This window comes from Squalius cephalus (genome assembly GCF_949319135.1).
Source record: "Squalius cephalus genome assembly, chromosome: 13".
In the NCBI taxonomy this organism is placed as follows: domain Eukaryota; kingdom Metazoa; phylum Chordata; class Actinopteri; order Cypriniformes; family Leuciscidae; genus Squalius; species Squalius cephalus.
In genome coordinates this window covers 37,286,057-37,306,076 of record NC_137134.1, presented here as the reverse complement: position 1 = coordinate 37,306,076, position 20,020 = coordinate 37,286,057, and the positions used below count along the sequence as shown (strand labels likewise).

Here is a 20,020-nt window from a genome sequence, read left to right as displayed (position 1 = left end):
TAGACACAGGTGTAGAATGGGCACGGGTGCCGACAATACATGACATTGTGGTGATATAACACCCCCCTTGGATAGGCGCATCCTTGCGCCGTAATGACAAAAAGAGAAAAAAAATATATAAAAAAGGCTGGAGGCTTCGGTGGAGGGCATGGAGCTGGTGACGGATGGTGATGAGGAGGAGTCGGTGGAATTGTAGACCATGGTGGAGCTGACAGTGGCAGGAACCAGGGAGGAGTCTTGACAGAGGGGGTGAACGGAACCCTGGGACCAATCTGCGGAGGCGGAACCATGGTGAGTGGCAGAGGAAATGGAGGAATAGAGAGGCTGATGGACCAGGGCGACATCGCAGGCTTGGAAGGCTGGCGATGAGCCGCTGACTCATGGGACTGAGGCGATGAGCCGCTGACTCATGGGACTGAGGCGATGACAAGGACTTGGCTGACCGGGGCAACGATGTGGTGAGCAAGGATGACAGGGAGGTCGGAGGAAGGGAGGAGTCCGATGAAGCTGTAGGGGTGCAGGGTGTAGGCATAGCCCTAATCCTGGAAGTCCAATGCGGAAGCTGGGCGTCGACCTCCGGAGGCTGACCTGAAGAGATGAGGAAGCCCAGCGGAGCTACCGGGCAAACTAGTCTCCAGGCAGACTTCCGGGCAGAGGCTATGGTGACAGGCTGACAGGCCAAGGTGGAGCCAGGGGCTCGGCCTCAAGCCAAGCTGGTGGAAGGGAAGCCCGAGGCGCAGAGGATGAGCTACACGGAGTGAGCGGCGGAGGCAGAGCCGAGGAGCTGGACCACACCAGTGATGCCGAAGGATCCAGGGGACTGGCCGCGACCAGCGATGGAGACAGGACTAGGATGTCAGGCAGGGATACAGGCTGCAGGTTTCCGGACGAGACCGGCGAGGAGGATGAAGACTCGAGGGTGGGGACTTCGGAGGAAATTGAATCCTTAGACCACAGGTCTATTAGGTCCAGGTCCACGCCTGGCCCTGAGGTGGACTGACCTGCCTGCGTCGACTCCGGGGCCTTGATGTTCTTCGGCTCTGGTTCCTCTATGATCTCCGTGAGCGCCTCGGGCTCGCTGGCTGTGAAGGGTGATGCTTCTGTTCCAGAGCCCACAGGCCAGGTACCCCAGCCACTTACGGTTTTCAGGGAGGAGAAGGAGTCGCAGTGCTGGTGAGTCCATTTTCTTTTTTTCATTTTTGAGAGATCGGTTCTTTTGTCACGCTATAGGTGGTCGTTGAAGGCACAAGATGACGATAAGGGTAACAACAGTGTTTATTTAAACTAACTCAGACAGGACAGACACAACCACGTTCAAACACAAACGAGAACCGACAGCGAGGTACACAAACAAGGCAGCGGTTCAACAAGTGCAGATTTTCTTTTTGAAAGCCGACGGGCAAAGTTTGCACAGATATGTAATATTTTTCCCATCCTCATCGACCTTTTTGTTTTGATACACATGTGGCGGTGTGAAACTGGTGGCTGGTGTTGCCAGATTGGGTGTTTTTTCGGCTACATATTAAGGCCTGTTTACGTTGTGTTTTAGTCGAGTTTTCGCCTGGAAGGCTCTATAGAAATCTGGCATCCTATTGAACGAAGTTAAACTGAGAGAGCGTGGCGTTCACAGACACCAGAGTGAACGAGTTCACAGTAATGTTCATCAGGCAGTAATACAGTACGTTCAGTTCACATTCGCCCAAAATATGAACGAGTTCATGAACTATTGTTCAATGAACGAGTTCAGGCACAAAAGTGGGGTTGGAGTTGCGCTATGCAAATTCCGTAGACCCATGGCATTTCCCTTGCCATTGGCTCGTTTTGAAGAACTTGAAGGTGATAGGTTTCTAAGCCTCCATTTCTTCATTCACTGACGTAACGTTGCCGTTTCCCTCCTCAAGGAACGAGGTTTATATACATAACAGAGATTTTTTTTGTCTTCAAATCAAACTTGGGTCTTCAGAAATCTTGTAGAGAGAGAATTAAAGGATTTGCAGAAAGTTATAAATAATTAATAATGCCTTTTTTCTTCCTGATCAAGGATGATGTAATATACAAATAAAGCAAATGAGTATGGATCTAATTCCTAATCTGCAGACAAAAAAAAAAAAAAAAAAAAAAGACATTTGTTCCCAATTTTACCTTTTGTATTTGCTGCACCAATTATTACCCCAACTAACTAAAAAGGTCCCCAGAACGTCCCCTAAATGGCCTCTGCGAACGTCCCCCGAATGTTCATGTTTAGTGTCCTCTTGATGTCCAGCGGATGTTCGTGAAGATGTTCACAGGGATGTTCGGGACCTTTTAGGGGACTTACTGTACACTTTTTATTTTACTTCTAGGCTGACCAAAGAAATCAGACATATTTGTATGATTGTAAGATTAAAGTATACGTATATGTTTACAAAATCATATTATTTTATTTTCCACAATTCTTGTAGATGAATTCTGCAGCAGGTGGTGATGCACAAGATTGCAGTGGAGAGAAGATCTACCCCAGTGCTAAGATTAGTCATGGAGAATCCCTATTATCAATTTTATGTTATGGTCTTAGGCACACACCACAACAACAAAATCTGCCCTTTCAGCAATAATAATAATAATAGTAATTTTAAAGCATTTTAATAGTCTTTCAGCAGATATTCAGACTCAAACAATCTGTTTCTAGCAGCAAATACTTCTAATAAAGTGAGATGATCTGCTGACCCTGAATGGCTTGTTGAATGAGTATTGATAGTCTATGGCTCATCACTATTATCAGAGCAGCTGAAAAGCCTCTTTATTTCATGTCAATAGATCCTGTTTTCTCCTCATTCATTATGCTGATGTCTTCAGATCTGTAAATTGACACATTAAGCTCATTTTATTGTCAACAGATTTGCGCAAACGACATGATCAGCTATTGTGACATCTACAAGATATAGGTAAGTTTCATAACACTGTTTATTTCAATAATCTGGATTTAAACACGTTTCATATAAAATATGATAAACAAAAACAAAATAAGTGAAACTCAATTATTGCTTTATTTGTTTCTTGCAAATCAGTAAGTGTATTTTTCTAAGATTTATTGTTTCATCTTTATTCTTATATATATTTGGTGTCTGTTAATTTTTATACTCCTTAATTTTTTTATATATATTTTGTCAATATGTTAATGAGAGGTAAGATAAATGTAGGAATAAAGTCTGAGGTTGAAACTTTTCCATTAATTTACTTAAAAGTTACTTCTCTAGATAGATAGATATGTGACCATAAATAATTAAAATGTGTGACTTAGAATAAAAACATAAACTCAGTAAGTGATTTCTTCTTGGTTTTGTCAGATCTGCTCCTCCTCCTTCAGTGAAGCTCCTCCTCCTTCAGTGAAGCTCCTCCTCCTCCAGTGAAGCTCCTCCCACTGCAATTCACCAATAAATGCTGGAATATTCCCATCAGGTACAAGTGAAGACGAGCATCAAACCATCAGGAAGAGCTGAAATCTGCAAAGACAGAGTTTATTGAAGGACAGTGAGAACATGAGAGATCCAGAACACTGCAGAATGAAACACACTGAAGAACAAAGAGGTTGGTGTTTATTCCTGATTCTTCATTAGTGAGGCTGAAGAACATTACGGTTATAAAGCAGGTCATCAGATTTAGATCTGTTATAGTAGGAAAAATAGTTGTGAATTATAATTAAAGCAGCAAATAATAAGAACCAGGTGCAAACATTTTTTTTAAACAAGGATGTTTGTTATCTGTAAGTCAATATAAGTATTATCTGAGTATTTATTTCTGTTTATTTTACATCTGGTTCACAATTACTGCAACCAAATTATGGATATGTCTTAATACAGTTTTTGCCCATTCCAAAATATTGTTATTATCTTGCTAAAACACCAACATTTAAAAACAATGATCAAATAAATAGACTTTGCTACACATGGTGTAGTTTGTGTAAAAACAGGGAGTGTTAAAATTATAGCATTATTGCGTATTTTTAAAATGTTAATATTTTAGGTAGTTGCATAGTTTATCAAATATTTAATAGTTCTCTCTACAAAAATGTGATTTATTCAGAGCCCCTAAAGGGACATGGTGATGGAAAAACTATATTTCATTGTTTTTGTGTTCTTTAGGGTTGCAAATGAACAAAGACGTTTGCTTTCCTGCTCCAACCCCCTCTTTCTTACCACAAGGGCCATTAGTGATCCGTAAAGAAGTGCTGATAGTGATAAAGGTGTGTCGGCCAAGATGTGTGTGTACATCTGAGGTTTGCTAAATGTCACACCTTCAGTACGATGTGGGAAAGCTGTAATCTGCTGATTGGTCAGTTTAAATGTCTCACATTTGGTTTCAATCACATGTTCAAAAGGATTAAAGAGGCTTTGTCTACAGCTGGTGTTAAGATGCGTTTTGGTCAGTTGATCACAAGTATCGCAAGGGCCCAATCCCGTTTACACCTGGTGTTTCAAATCCATCTCTTTTATCCACTTTTGTTCTGTTTCTTTGAGGGGACGGTCTATGGGCTGGTAAATGTACAGGCTTTCAATATAATGAGTGAAGTAAGCTCATGCAATTTTCATATGAGCATGACCAGAGACGGACAGAAAAATATACAAAGAGTTTTGTTTCTGCTCTTAAAGCTGCAAGTCCACGTCAAACACAGAGTTTTCCTTCTTCAAACCAAACTTGGGTCCTCAGCCAACAAAGTTTAAATGCCGTCTGGCTACAGCGCTTCCCATAATGTTTACGCATTTGTGTCTGTTTGAACACACTCGACCACATGAGCGTCTACACTACCAAAGCAACCCGGATGAATGTGTTTTCACTACCTCTGGAAGTGGTCAAAAGTGGACAAGCTCAAATTGTTTTAGACCCTGTTTACACCAGGGAGTCAATCCAGCGCTCGATTTCCGTACCACCCCCGGCGGCCGCCATTGGCTATCAAGCCATCACCTGCTGTTAGCATTCCATTGACTTCCATTCATTTTGGCGTCACTTTGACGGCGAATAACTTTACATCTGAGGCGTTTAAAGACTCCATTTGTCCATTGTTTATTTCTAAAGAAACATGACAATGTATAAAAGGCTCCATTACCTTGTATCTTACGTTACGGCCCCGTAGAAACAGTTTTTGTAAAAGTAGGCTAACGATTGCGTCATAACCGGCGACTCTCTGGAAATTACCGTATAAACAGGAGGAGAAGCTTGCAGTCAATCGGTGGGACATGGAGGCATAAAGTCCGATAAAGTAAAGGGAGAAGCCCATAGAGAGTCATAAAGTTGCTCCTGCTCCAAGCTCATGGACATCTCCTACTCACGCTCTCTGTTTCTGCAAGATTCGGAAGGGAATGATTCAGATTTCTCTTGGCACAGCTACTAGAAGACTTACAATGGTCAGGCAGGTTGCTCACGTCACATCCACGTCGTCAAGCTCAGTTTGAGTTTGCGCAGTTCGCTCAGCCATCAGGAAGTGAGTACTTCTAATTTGCTTCACTTCTCTCCTTTGAAACCTATGGTGTCGCTGTGTCCAGTTTATATACTGTCTATGGTTTACACCAGTGTTTATCAAGTCCACTTGTGATCTAGTTTTTTTCACTACATAATTTTTATTTTATTGATTTACTGAGCACTTTTTTAACTTTAATTTCAGGCCCGATGGATGAGAATGAAGAAGTGAATGAAGTGGAGAAACATCAAAGAAGATCTCAGAAATCTTTCACTTGCTGTCAGTGTGGAAAGAGTTTCACACACAAAAAGAATCTAAAGGTTCACATGAGGATCCACACTGGAGAGAAACCGTTCACATGTGATCAGTGTGGACAAGATTTTAAACAACAAGGACACCTTAAGTCTCACATGAAGATCCACACTGGAGAGAAACCGTTCTCATGTGATCAGTGTGGAAAGAGATTTACACAACAAGGAAACCTTCAGAAACACATGATCATCCACACTGGAGAGAAACTGCATGAATGTGATCAATGTGGCAAAACGTTTTTGAGGGCTTCAGCCCTGAAGAGCCACATGACAGTTCATTCACAGGAGAAACCACATTCATGTTCTTTGTGTGGAAAGAGTTTTTCACGTCTGCAGAATTTAAAAGAACATCAGAAAATACACACTGGTGTAAGAAATCATATGTGCTTTGAGTGTGGGAAGACTTTTATCACAGCTGAACATTTAAAACTGCACCAGAGAATTCACACTGGAGAGAAACCTTACAAGTGTTCACACTGCGACAAGAGATTCAGTGAGTCAGGATCTCTGAAAAAACATGAGAGGATCCACACTGGAGAGAAACCTTACAAGTGTTCACACTGCGACAAGAGATTCAGTGTGTCAGGATCCCTGAAAAAACACGAGAGGATCCACACTGGAGAGAAACCTTACAAGTGTTCACACTGCGACAAGAGATTCAGTCGGTCAGGATCCCTGAAAAAACACGAGAGGATCCACACTGGAGAGAAACCGTATCACTGCACTGCATGTGGGAAGAGCTTCACTCATTCATCTAATCTACACAGACATACAAAAACTCACATTAAGTAGCTTATCTTCAGCTCCAGCACTTTCAAGTGCGATGCCACCTCTCTTTCATATTAGCTTGTCTTAACCAGAAAATAAAGAAAAAAAAATTACCCAAAGAGCAAGATAGGGCTGGACCCGAATATTCGAATATTCGTTCGGTGGATTGGTATTCGATTTGAAAATTTGACTTTTTTTTTTTTTTTTTTTTTTTTTTGCACACCTGGGATCCCTCGCGAAATGGTTCTCATTCACGCTTGAATAACACACTGGCTGCGTGGCCGTTTTTATTTTGGCTTCCATGTTAACAGGTTAGAGTTTGCACACTGCCTGCGTAAGACACGCGTCTCAGGTGCGGCTCGAGCCACGCGGAAAACGCGTGAATGCTAGAAATAGAACATTCGAATATTCAACGTTCATTTCTACCGAAGCTTTGAAGCTCAGAAAATGGTATTCAGACCAGCCCTATAGCAATATCACATATATAATTGATATAATCTATGTTTAAAAGTACAAGTTTTTTTTTAAACATTTTTTACTAATTGTTCTTGCTCAGGAAGCTGAAGAGGAGGCTGATTGAGATGCTTTGTTATCTTGTTAGTCAATAAAGAGAGAGAACAGTCTTATTTGTTTCCAGTTTTACTTTCTTTTTGTATTTGCTGCATCAAATATTAAACTTTTATTGTCCATTTTTACTGCTCTTTCTTGCATCAAGAATAAATAATTTCTTAATTTTAATGATATCTAAAGCCTGGAACACACCAAGCCGACGGTCGGCTGTCGGGCAGTTTTTGTGCATCGGCCGACTATGTTTCCTCAGTGTGTTCTGCACCTTCGGCTGAAATTGGTCGTTGTCTGCTTTTTTCTGTTGTTACGTCATCTTACCTGAGTGTTCCTTGGCGAATATTTCAATATTAACACGAGAGGAGTGGAATAAAGAAAGTGTTTAGCAGGATTGATATTCAAAACAGTAAGTAATACTTGATATTGGGACAGAAGCTTTTAACTCTCTCTTTTCCAGCACTTTAGACACAGTTGCTCTGTTGCGCTTAAAGAAGATTCAAGAAAATAGTCTGACGCCGTGGTACAACGAGCACACTCAGGCCCTTAAGAGAACAGCCAGAAAAATGGAGCATCAGGAAAAATTTCCAGTCAGGATTTAGACCGTACCATAGTACTGAGACAGCTCTCATTAGAGTCACAAATGATTTGCTCCTATCATCCGATCATGGTTGTAACATTCTTTTAAATAGACTTGAAAATTATGTTGGCATTAGTGGAATTGCACTAGCATGGTTTAAATCATACTTATCTGACCGTTATCAGTTTGTAGCAGTAAATGAAGAGATGTCTCATCGATCACAAGTTCAGTATGGTGTACCACAAGGCTCAGTACTAGGACCGCTGCTGTTCACTCTGTACATGCTACCATTAGGAGATATCATTAGGAAGCATGGCATTAGTTTTCACTGTTATGCTGACGATACTCAGCTCTATATTTCTTCACGCCCAGAAGAAACTTACCAATTCACAAAATTAATGGAATGCATAGCCGATATAAAAAACTGGATGACTAGCAACTTCCTACTACTTGATTTTGAAAAAACAGAGATTGTCCTGTAGCTTAGTAATGTAAATAAATAAAAATGTACTGTATACATGTGATGTGATGATGTCCAACTCGTTTTATGAAGAAGAAAGTCTTAAGTTTTCAAAAAGCATTAGACATATGACCCACTATTCTGCTTCATAAGTACCATGTTAACAATGACATGACGTGGTTTAATGTACCTAAACAATGATTACCAAATTTCTCTCTCATGTTGCTCTTCATAACCACTGAAAACGGTCAAAAAATCAAACCAAAAGTCAAATTATTATGGACGTTAGCGTTTCTGCTTCACATTTTCAGCAGGACAGCGGAGCGGCTGTGGGTTGACTCCCCACGGTTCTCATGGGCTTTATATAAGTCCTTATCGTGAAAAAGCTTTACGTGGTTTAATGTATCTAAACAACGATCACCAAATTTTCTCTCATATTGCTCCTCATAACCACTAAAAACTGTCAAAAATCTAACACAAAGTCCAATTATTATGGATGCTATCTGACATTAAGCGTTTCTGCTTCATTGACGCTTGTAGGAAAAAGCTTAACGGTTGAATGTAGGCTACCTAAACAACGATCAGTGATCACCAAATTTCCAAAAAGAGTGAAGGTGAAGCTGGCTGCCCTTGTGAGGACGAACAGGATGTTCAGGGAGTGCAGTTTACTTTGCCTCTCTGAAACCTGGCTAACCCAGAACACCCCCGACGTTAATGTGAATCTACCTGGATTTACTACAGTGAGAGCGGACCGGGACTGTGGACGCAGCGGCAAAAGCAAAGGAGGAGCAACAACAGATGGTGCAACCAGGGGCATGTTACGGTGAAGGAGATTGTGTGCAACAGAGACATTGAGATGCTGGTGGTAGGTCTCAGACTGTAGGTACTACATGCCTAGAGAGTTCTCCCACGCCATTGCTGTTGTTGTGTACGTCTCTCCGCGTGCGTACGCAGAAACTGCCTGTGATGTAATCCACTCCACCATTGCGAGACTGCAAACACAACATCCTGATGCATTCATCGCCATCTCCAGGGATTTTAACCACGTGACACTGGATTCCATACTGTCAGACTTTCACCAGTTTGTAAGCTGCCCCACCAGGAAGAACAGGACATTAGATCTTGTGTATGCCAATGTGAGGGAAGCTTACATTGACACTCCTTTGCCCCCACTGGGAAAGTCTGATCATAACCTGGTCCTGCTCACGCCACAGTACAAACCACAGATCCAGAGACAGTCCACAACCAAACGCTCCTTCAGGAAATGGTCTCCTGAGGTAGCGGAGGCTCTGAGAGACTGTTTTGAATGTACTGACTGGAGCGTCCTGCAGGAAGCACATGGCGAGGACATCGAGGGGGTCACTCACTGCACTGCTGACTACCTGAACTTCTGCATGGACGTGGTGGTCCCCACTAGAACTGTACGCTGCTTCCCTAACAACAAGCCGTGGATCACCAGTAATGTCAAGGACATCCTGAACAGGAAGAAGAGAGCATTCAAGGATGGTGACAGAGATGATCTGAAGTGTGTACAGGGGGAACTCAAGGTTCACCTGAGAGAGGCGATGGAGGACTACAGAAGGAAGGTAGAACAGAAGCTGCAGCATAACAACATGTGGGAGGTCTGGGATGGCATGAAAACCATCACAGGCTGTAAGAAGAAGGGCAATATCACAGGAGATAGGGATGCTGGGAGAGCAAACCAGCTAAACCTGTTTTTTAACAGGTTTGATACACCAGCTCCCACAACCAGTGACAGCACCCTTCATACCCCCATGTCAATCACCTCCCCCAATGTCACCACCATGCCCTTTACCACCTCAGACTGCAGACCACCCACACCCTCCACACACATGGACAGTTCAACACCCCTCCCCATCACCATCCCCAAGGATCAGGTGAGCAGAGAGCTGAGGAGGCTCCGACCAAGGAAAGCAGTGGGCTTAAAGCCTGTTCTGCTGAACTGGGGGAGCCACATCAGCATGTATTCAACCTGAGCCTGTAGCTGGGGAGGGTCCCAGTGCTCTGGAAGACTTCATCTCTCATCCTGGTTCCCAAGTAAAAACACCCCAGGGAGCCGGGTGACTTCAGACCAGTAGCACTGACATCACACATCATGACGACCTTCGAACGGCTACTGCTCCATGTCCTCAGACATCAGGTTCACTATGCACAAGATCCACTACAGTTTGGATACCAGGAGAAGATGGGCGTGGAGCATGTCATCCTCTATCAGGGCCTACTCCAACTGGACAAGGAGAGGGGCGCTGTGAGAATATAGTTTTTTTGATTTCTTCAGCGCCTTCCACACCATCCGGCCCCTCCTGTTGAGAGACAAACTGACAGAGATGAGGGTGGACCCACTCCTGGTGACATGGAATACGGACTACCTCACAGAGAGACCACAGTACGGTAGACTGAAGCAGACTCTCCTCAAAAACCACCAATGTGCATCATCCACCTGGATGATGCGACAGAAGCCATATTGCGCCAGAACGCCCACCACACACCGGTTTATTGGTGGCGAGGAGACAGTGATGAAGCCAGTCAGTATATGAGGATGATTAGGTGGCCATGATGGACAGAGGCCAATGGGCAAATTCTTGGGCTACTCTTTCGAAAGACATCCTGGGATTTTTAATGACCACAGAGAGTCAGGACCTCGGTTTTACGTCTCATCCGAAGGACGGAAGTGTCTTAGGCCCCCTTTTATTCCTCCTATACATAAATGATATGCAAGCAGTTTGTGACAGTAATTTGTTCTCTGCTTTACTGGTTTCAGACAAGGATGTCAGTCAAATACAAGTGATATGAGGAGTTATATAAAGTAAGAGACTGGCTCTCTGAAAATAAACTCTTATTGCATTTAGGTAAGAAACGGGATCCATGTTATGTGAGTCTAAAAGTAAACTGAACAAGGTTCCTAACCTGTGTGTCAAGGCAGGGGATTGTGTAATATCAAACAGAAATAGTGTTAATTATCTTGGCTGTGTCCTTGACAATGATTTAAGTGGTGCAAGTATGGCTATGAAAACTTTAGGTAAGGCTAATGCTAGGGCTGGGCGATATGGCCTAAAAAAAAAAAATCCCCGATTTTTTCACAAATTCGATTTACGATTTTTTTTTCTTCCCCTACTTAAAATCAATCTGCAGATGACAAAGAAATTGTTCAAAACAATTTTTTACTTTATTTTGTTTTGATTTTCCCTTCTGGGATTTGATTTGGATTTTCCCCTTGGGGTTAAAGTGCAATCAGAAACAACAAGCCAAAAAGACAAGATGGCAGGCCCTACCTTTGTAAACAGTGAAAATGTAACATAACATAACAGAACAGAACATGAAATGGGTGGATTGGGATTGGTGGGGAACGTGAAAAAAATGTACATCACAATAAAGTGTATTGTGATTGTCAAAACATTTGGTAACTAAACAGAATTTTATTAAGTTTAGTGACAACACAATGTTTACATGGTACAATGACTGGTATGCTACTGTTTTATTATTGCTTTCACAATTTCAATTCAATTCTTGTGATTTGATCCTGATCTTGATTCAATATCGATTCCTTTGGATAAATACTAGGTACAGTAGATACATGTTAATTTAAAGCCCTGTCAGCTGGTATTATTATTAAAGGTTAAAAATAACATCTCAAATTAAATATAATGCGTTTTTTTTTTTATAATAACAAGTTCAACATTATAATATTTTAATGATATAGGTAAAAATATAATAAATATGTAATATAGTTATCATATTTAGCAAAATACTACTCTCTACAGCAATTATTTTAAAGTCCAACTAACGTGCTATGGTCATTAATGGGCTTTCCAGAGGTAAAAGTAACTTTACGTGACATATTGTCCTCTAGCTGTTAGACCTCTTTCCGCAGTTGAAAAACACAGATCGATCGATTTTATTTCATTTCGGTAAGTTGAACTGTATCTTTCAAATTACCTATTGATCATTTGTGTTTATTTAGCCTACTATTAACTAGTAGTAAAGAGTAACAGATGATCGGTTCACGTGCCGCTTGAACTCTGTCAGCGATCTGTCAAGCGCCAAAACGGTGTTTGTTTGATTTTCGTAATTAAATCGACAGAATCTGAGAGCTGAGAATTTGTTTCATAGCAATAGTAACCTTCTCTGTCTTGTCTGTCGGTGTCAGTGTCCTCTTTGCTTCGCGATTTTTCTCTGCGTGAGAAAATGGATGTGTAGCGTGAGAGCGTGTGAAAAGTGACGATTGCGTGAGTCTCACGGTGAATTCGTCAGAGTTGGCAGCACTGCGGATTCAGTTTGTAAGACTGTAGATTGTTTTTTGGCGGGTGTGTTTGTGCTGCCGCGGTCTTGCCGTGTTGTTTGTGTATCTCAATGCCAAACGCGCGGGGGAAGAGCTGAGCTCGTTCGGAGCTACGGGAGCCCAGAGGGGAGCGTCGGCGAATGTTAAAGAGAAAACCGATTTTCATTCAAAAAAATCGACGTAAACTGCACATTCGAATTAATCGATAAAATCGATTTATCGCCCAGCCCTAGCTAATGCTAACAAAACTTCATGCTAGATATGTTAGTTTTCTGGGTAAACAAAATGTAAAACTACTTGCATCATGTTTAGTGCAATGTCATTTTGAGTAAGCATGCATTTCTTGGATGTCTGATCTGTTTTGTGTATGGTTGGATAAGTTATAGAAATCTCTAAATATATTGATACGATTTGGGGTTTAAGTAGTTTTTCACATGCCGATGATCCCATTTTAGGGGTTCATTGATTTCCCATTGATTTATTTTATTTCTTTCCCCAGCCAAAAAATAAATACAATTTCTTACTGATCCCAAACTTTTGAACGGTGGTGATTAATATTACAAAAGATTTATATTTCTGTTCTTTGTAACTTTCTATTAATCAAAGAATCCTGAAAAAACTTTATTCTTTTGAATTTTTTTTTGAGCATCAAATCATCATATTAGAATGATTTCTGAAGGATCATGTGACACTGAAGACTGGAGTAATGATGCTGAACATTCAGCTTTGGTCAGGAACAAATTATACTTTACTATATATTGACATATATATATATATATATATATATATATATATATATATATATATATATAATTTTTTTTTTTTTTTTTATTTATTGTAATAACATTTCACAACATTACTGTTTTTTTTTGTTTTTTTTTGTTGTTTTTTATTTAATGCAGCCTTTGTAAGCAGAAGAGACTTTTAAAAACATGCCTGATAAAAGTTGAATAAGGCCACTGGGAATAGTTACAGGGATCTTAATGATTAAGGAATTCACAGAGATGTTCATTATTCTTAAATAACTGTCTGACCAAAATTATACCGTTATTGTACCAGTTTCTGTAAAATAAAGATTTGTTTTTAAACGTAATATATTTGTTGTTCCAAATTACAGAATTGTGTGGAGAAAAGTTATGCTTAAAAATTAGTTTTTGATCGTCTCGCGGTGATGACGTCACCACTTTCACCGTCGCGCGTCTCCTGAGTCTATTGAGGTAAACGGTTCACACGTTAATCTACTGTACAGTTTACACGGTTTACTCAACATTTTACGGGGTCTTTTCAGAAAGTTTTTCATCCTGTGTCTTTTTCTTTTCCCATACAAAACGGTAAGATGTTAGCGAACTACTTTGTTGTTAAGAAGTTATTAGGGAATCAGATTCATATGGACAAATTACAAGGGTTGATAATGTCATCAGCGGCTGTCTTTATATTTACATTTATATTACTGTTGTTATATATTTTCTGTATCATTCGTGTATTCTCTACATTCTTGTTGAATGAGTATTGATAGTCTATGGCTCATCACTATTATCAGAGCAGCTGAAAAGCCTCTTTATTTCATGTCAATAGATCCTGTTTTCTCCTCATTCATTATGCTGATGTCTTCAGATCTGTAAATTGACACATTAAGCTCATTTTATTGTCAACAGATTTGAGCAAACGACACGATCAGCTATTGTGACATCTGCAAGAAATAGGTAAGTTTTATAATGGTTTTTATTTCAATAATCTATTATGAACTATGTTTCATATGCAACACAATAAACAAAAACAAGTTGAGTTAACTGTATTGGTGCGCCATTTGTTTCTTGCAAATCTGTAAATATATTTTTATATTTTAATCTTTTTTTTTTATTCTTAATACTTAAAGGGACAATGTGTAACTTTTTAGGTATTTTATTATCTAAAATGAATAGTTTTATTCATAAATATGTCCTCAATGGTGTACCAATACCTCTGCTAATTATCTGACTTATCCTTGTAAACAAAGAATTTATTATCTTTATATACATGGGATGGGTAGGTCCACGGAGGCTTCCATGTAGTTCCGCCATCTTGAAAAACTATAATAGCAGAGAGGGACAAAAAGTACTAGGCCAACGCGTTTCCACAACGCGTTTTCGTTCAGAGCCAGCATCACGTGACTGAAACCAGCATTATCGGAGGAGCAGCCCCGGCAAGTTTAAAAGGCTGCACTGCACGGTTATTTACACACTCATACATATGCCGAGTCACAGGATAAGGAGTCCTCGTCGTCGAAAAAGTCCAAAATAGACCTTAAAAGGAAACGTGACCGGAGATTACAAAAACAAGGGTTAATGTCGGGTAGGGCTGAGCGATATGGACCAAAAGTCATATCCCGATATATTTAGGCTGAATATCGATATACGATATATATCCCGATATTTTTATATATATATATGCAAATTATAACACATTTACACAAAATTTGTTAACACACACACACAAGTACTGTCCCCCTTTACCTAACAAATTGTCAAATTGTAAGAATATGACTTATAGTAATGACTATGTACTAATAAATAAACATTAGGCCTATGCTAAAGCTATTAAATAGCAGTCCCAAACTAGTTTTTGTTAATACAATGTTGGTATGAGCCACTGCAGTCATTTAAAAATATAAAAAATAACACAAAGAAAAATAAAGTGGCATTTTGGGGTTAATACGGAAACGACAGTTACCATGGTGAATACACAATACTAACAAGAAAGTTTGAAACATGGAAACTGCTCCTGGTGAGTTGAATGAAAACCATACCTGCATTACTTTTATTTCGTGTAATTTACATCGTAACGGCGTTGCATGCTCGTAGTTTCTTTTTCACTTTAACAATATTTTGTGAGGCGATACACAGCGCGCACCGCCGCATTTGCACGTGCAATTGAGTGTGCGCTATGAGTATAACGGCTGACAGGACAAGAAAGTCCGTTTTTCTGAGGTGAACAACTTTATTTCAGCCTACACTTATGTCACTGCCTGGTAGTACCTATTGTGTTGGGTTTTCTGAAGTAGTCATGATTCGCCTCTCATAACATAACCTGCTCTAAACACGCACGCAGAGTGGAAGAGGAGGGGCGGTGGCGGGGGCGCGGCCAGCAGTGCAGAGAGCTCCGGGTCAGCACGCAGCTTGCTTGGAGCAAGGATCACAGCGCAAATTTAAACTACATTGATATATGCGATATGGTCTAATTCCATATCGCATTTAAAAATATATCGATATATTTTTTATATTGATATATCGCCCAGCCCTAATGTCGGGATAGGTTTTTCCAGGTGGAAAGACCTAATGCAGCAGAAAGCTTTCAAAAGAGACGCTGAAGTTGCCTGCTTTCTTCTCGACAGTCAAGTCAATGTTACGTTCTTAATTACAAGCTTTTTTCATTGCTTGGTTGTGTACTTTATTATATAATATACAAAAATATAACAAATATAGAAGACATCACTACTAATTACCATAGTTCATGTTTTTCACTGTCAGTAATTCATACTGTAACATTCGTGTAGAGGCCAAGCCCAAGCTTTAAGCCCCTGAGCTGTTATCCCGGGGGTTGAGTATTTGACGCACTTTTACCTTATTTGATGAATGAAAGTCGTATTTGCAGTTAAAACCATGGGTTCAGTTTATTTTCATCCATCGCCATTGTTTTCCAGACAAACTTCATTACACGTGTGTGACTTTGTACTGGTATAGTATGGTGTGTGCGTAGGTGGATGTGGATGTGGTCAAAAACTGTTTGTGCTTCCGGGTAACATCTAAGGAACCAAAGATTGATTCCTATTTATACTAAGAGCGCTAAATGGCTCTTACACACCAGCCCCTTAATTGTAAATGACAGAGACATTACAATTCAAACAAATAAACAATAAAAAGTCATGTACACAAACATCAATATTAGGGATGGGACGGTTACCGGTTTCACGATAAACCACGATAAAATGTACTGACGGTTAGTAATATCGTTTAAAATGTAATTATAAACGATATTAGTAATATCGTTTAAAATGTAATTATCATTAAAACCGTTATTGATTATCGCGATTTTAGATCCTGTTCAGCCAGCAACAGTCTGACGCAGGCGCAGCGCACAATGCTATTTTTTTTATTCAAGAAGGAATTGCGGAAGGCAGTGACCGTGCTCGGGAGATTTTTCAGCCTTTTAAAAGAACCAATTCTGGGGTGTGGTCATATTTTGGCTTTAACAAAAGTCCCGAGGGAAACTCTATCGAGGTTCGAGGATGGTCACCCTGTCTGCCGAACATGCACAAGAAAAAGTCGCTGCAATAGGGGGAAACTGCTGAGTTGTCTTGTGTGACCATCACCCACTGTTTATAGCGAACGCAAGGCAAGTTAACTTTGACCTCAATACCAAAACTACGTCTGGGAAATAATTGGGCACAAAATGTTGTTTTAAGTTAAACTATTTTATATCAATCACTTGAAATAAACGTGAAGCTTCCGCGAAGAAAAGTTCGCAGCAAGTGGCTTAGCCAAAGACGAACGAACAAGTTCAAACAAGACTATTAAGAGTGACATTTAAGGGATAATAATTTATATTCATTATACACTTATTACACCGATTTTTTTTTTACCACATAATTACGGGGGCATTGAATTGAGATTGTTTTAAATCTTACCTGTTTATAAATCCATTATGTACAGCGTACAAAACAATCGTTCAGACAAGATGATCACAACAATATTATCAAACTCTGTAAACAATAAATCAACTCTGATTTAATTTTCAATACAACGGCCGTTACAATGGATGTGCGCGGTGTTATAATGCGTTGCTATTGACGACCGTCATTTTAAGGAAGGAAATGCTTTAAAAAAGTGCATAGAACTGCTTGTTTTATTTGTTGTTTGTTGATTTTCAAATATAAAACTTGCTGAAATGTTTTCAGTGTGAGCATCAACTCGTTTTGAACACTTTCATCTCGTTTTAACAAAACCGTGATAATATTGATAATCGCGATAATTTTGGTCACTGTAATCGTGATATTAAATTTTCATACCGTCCCATCCCTAATCAATATCCATGCATATGAACATCACCATAAATCAGACTACCCCTCTTTTATTAAGCACAGTTTAGTTATAGGTCTCAATAATATTGGTTTTGGTTTTTAGCTGGACAGAACGTACTAGGCCCCTTTTGTCAGGATACAATTCCAGCACTTTGCCAAGCGGCCAAGATCAACGTGAAGCTGTTGAATCCATGATAACTACCACATGTCAAGTCAAGTCAAGTCATCTTCATTTATATAGCGCTTTTAACAACGTAAATTGTTTCAAAGCAGCTTCACAGAGATAAGCGTATAATTTAAGGTAACAGAGATTGTTTTGGCTTTATAGCAGAGTTAAGTTATTTTCCATCTAAAGTTAGTTTTGATTGATTTGCTTCTTTACTTGCTTGATTTACATCTCCAGCAACTAGACTCCTCTTCCTTTGGCTCCACTTCTGTCTTTCTTGCAACAACGGCAAATACTCTCGGATCCATCTTCTCCAAAACAAATCTGCAAGATATTGAACCTGTTTCCATCTCCGTTTCAAATACATGTCTGAGGGTTCAAAATGTCCAGGTGGCAAAGCTGGTTTTCCCTTTAATAGCAGGAGATGGTTTGGTGTTTAGAGGTTCCAGATCGTTTGGATCGTCAGATAGCTGTGTAATAAGACAATCGTTGAGAATGGCTTCCACTTCACACATAATAGTGTGGAGTCCATCATCATCCAAGGTCTGCTGGTGCAAAACTGATCTGAGAATGCGGCGTACCATTCTTATCATGCGCTCCCAAACTCCACCATGATGAGATCCCGCCGGTGGATTGAAACTCCATTCAACCCCAGCTTGAATGAGAGCTCCTTGGATTTGCTCATGATTTAATGCAGCCAGAGCCTCTCTCAACTCTCTCTCGGCTCCAACGAAGTTGGTCCCATTGTCTGATGTAATATGCGTGACTTGACCCCTTCTGCTGATAAACCGTCGTAATGCATTTATGCAGGCATCAGTCTCAAGTGAAACGGCCACCTCCTAAAGAATTGCTCTGCAAGCCATGCAGGTAAATATTACTCTATATCGTTTGTAAGTTGTTTTTCCTTTCTTTATTTCCACAGGTCCAAAATAGTCTACTCCAACGTTGGTAAATGGAGGTAAATCTGGGACGATTCTCATTTTTGGAAGATCAGCCATTTTTTGCTTCATAAGTCTCCCATTGTAACGTCTGCAAAAACTACATTCAGCAATAACCTTCCTCACGGCAGAGTTGGCTTTGGTTATCCAGTACTTCCCCTTCTTAGTGCAGATAATAAATGATTTCGACCACTATGACCCAATAGTTGGGTCATTCGCAAAAATGAGGGGATGTTTTGTTTCCAATGGCATTGCTCCTTTGCTCAATCTCCCTCCAACTCTTAGGAGTCCATCTTCCAATATCGGATCCAGCTTATAGATGGCACTTTGTCTGCTTACTATCCCTTTCTCCGATAACAAGGAAGTGATTTCATCCTGAAACATTTGCTGTTGACAATAGCGAACAATAGCCAACTCCGCTTTCTCCAGATCCTTTGGTGTCAAGATATCATGCTTCGATGTAATTGTAACCTTTACTCTTTCCCTTTGATCAGCCTGTACATTTCCAGTGGCCTCCAAACCCTTTCTTCCACGGCTGAGCTCCAACAGCATTGTCTTCTGCCTGAGAAACCAAGCCACTGCAACTTTAAGCCTCTTCCAGTCTGAAAAATAACTCACAAGACGATCTGTAGCTTTAAGTGTATTGTCAACCACACTGTTCACCAAGGTTTCTCTTTTGACCTCTGGATCATCCGTGTCCACTCTGATATCACCATCATACCTTGCTGGCCAATTTTTCTCCAACTTCAAAAGAAACCTTGGACCCTCCAGCCAACCGCTATTCTTTAGGAAGTCTGGAACTTTCATTTCTCTGGATGCAATATCAGCAGGGTTGTCTTTGGAGCTGATGTGCCTCCATTGGAAAGGGTTAGAAACCTCTCTTATGGCGGTAATCCTGTTTGCCACAAAGGTTTGAAATCATGTGTCTTCGTTATTAATATACTTAAGTACTGAAGTACTGTCCATCCAAAACACAGATTCCTCCAACTCAAATTGAAGCTCTAACTTCAGCATCACATCCACTCTGGCAGCTACAACTGCAGCTGTTAGTTCCAATCGTGGAATAGTTATAGACTTCAGTGGTACGACTCTGGCTTTACCCAACAGGAAAGCTACATGAACTTCGTTTCTGCAATTCTGCAGCCTGATGTAGGAAACAGTTCCGTAGCCATCCTTACTGGCATCAGCGAAGTGATGTAACTGCCTGTGTATGGGTGCTCCAAAAGCCTTATACATCTGTCCAATCTAAATGAAATCAGCAACTTAATATCTTCCAACCACCGCTTCCATTGAGTCAAGATATCTGATGGCATGACATCATCCCATCCACACTTTCTCCTGCAGAGCTCCTGTTGCATCATCTTTGCAGACAAAGTGACTGGTGCCAAAATACCCAAAGGATCATACATCGAGCTTGTGATGGACAACATGCCACGTCTGGATAGT

The 20,020-nt window shown here is 40.4% G+C and overlaps 1 protein-coding gene across 1 annotated transcript in view; it reads left to right on the top strand.

Annotated features, from left to right (window-relative positions):
* The window catches only part of LOC307170059 (uncharacterized protein), a 179,968-nt gene that overhangs the window by 112,706 nt on the left and 47,242 nt on the right, over positions 1-20,020 (top strand). The window contains exons 1-2 of the transcript XR_013823273.1: positions 13,584-13,745; positions 14,070-14,117. The gene's annotated coding sequence lies outside the window, so the exon portion shown is untranslated. Of the gene's footprint in view, positions 13,746-14,069; positions 14,118-20,020 lie in introns of the transcript that reaches the window.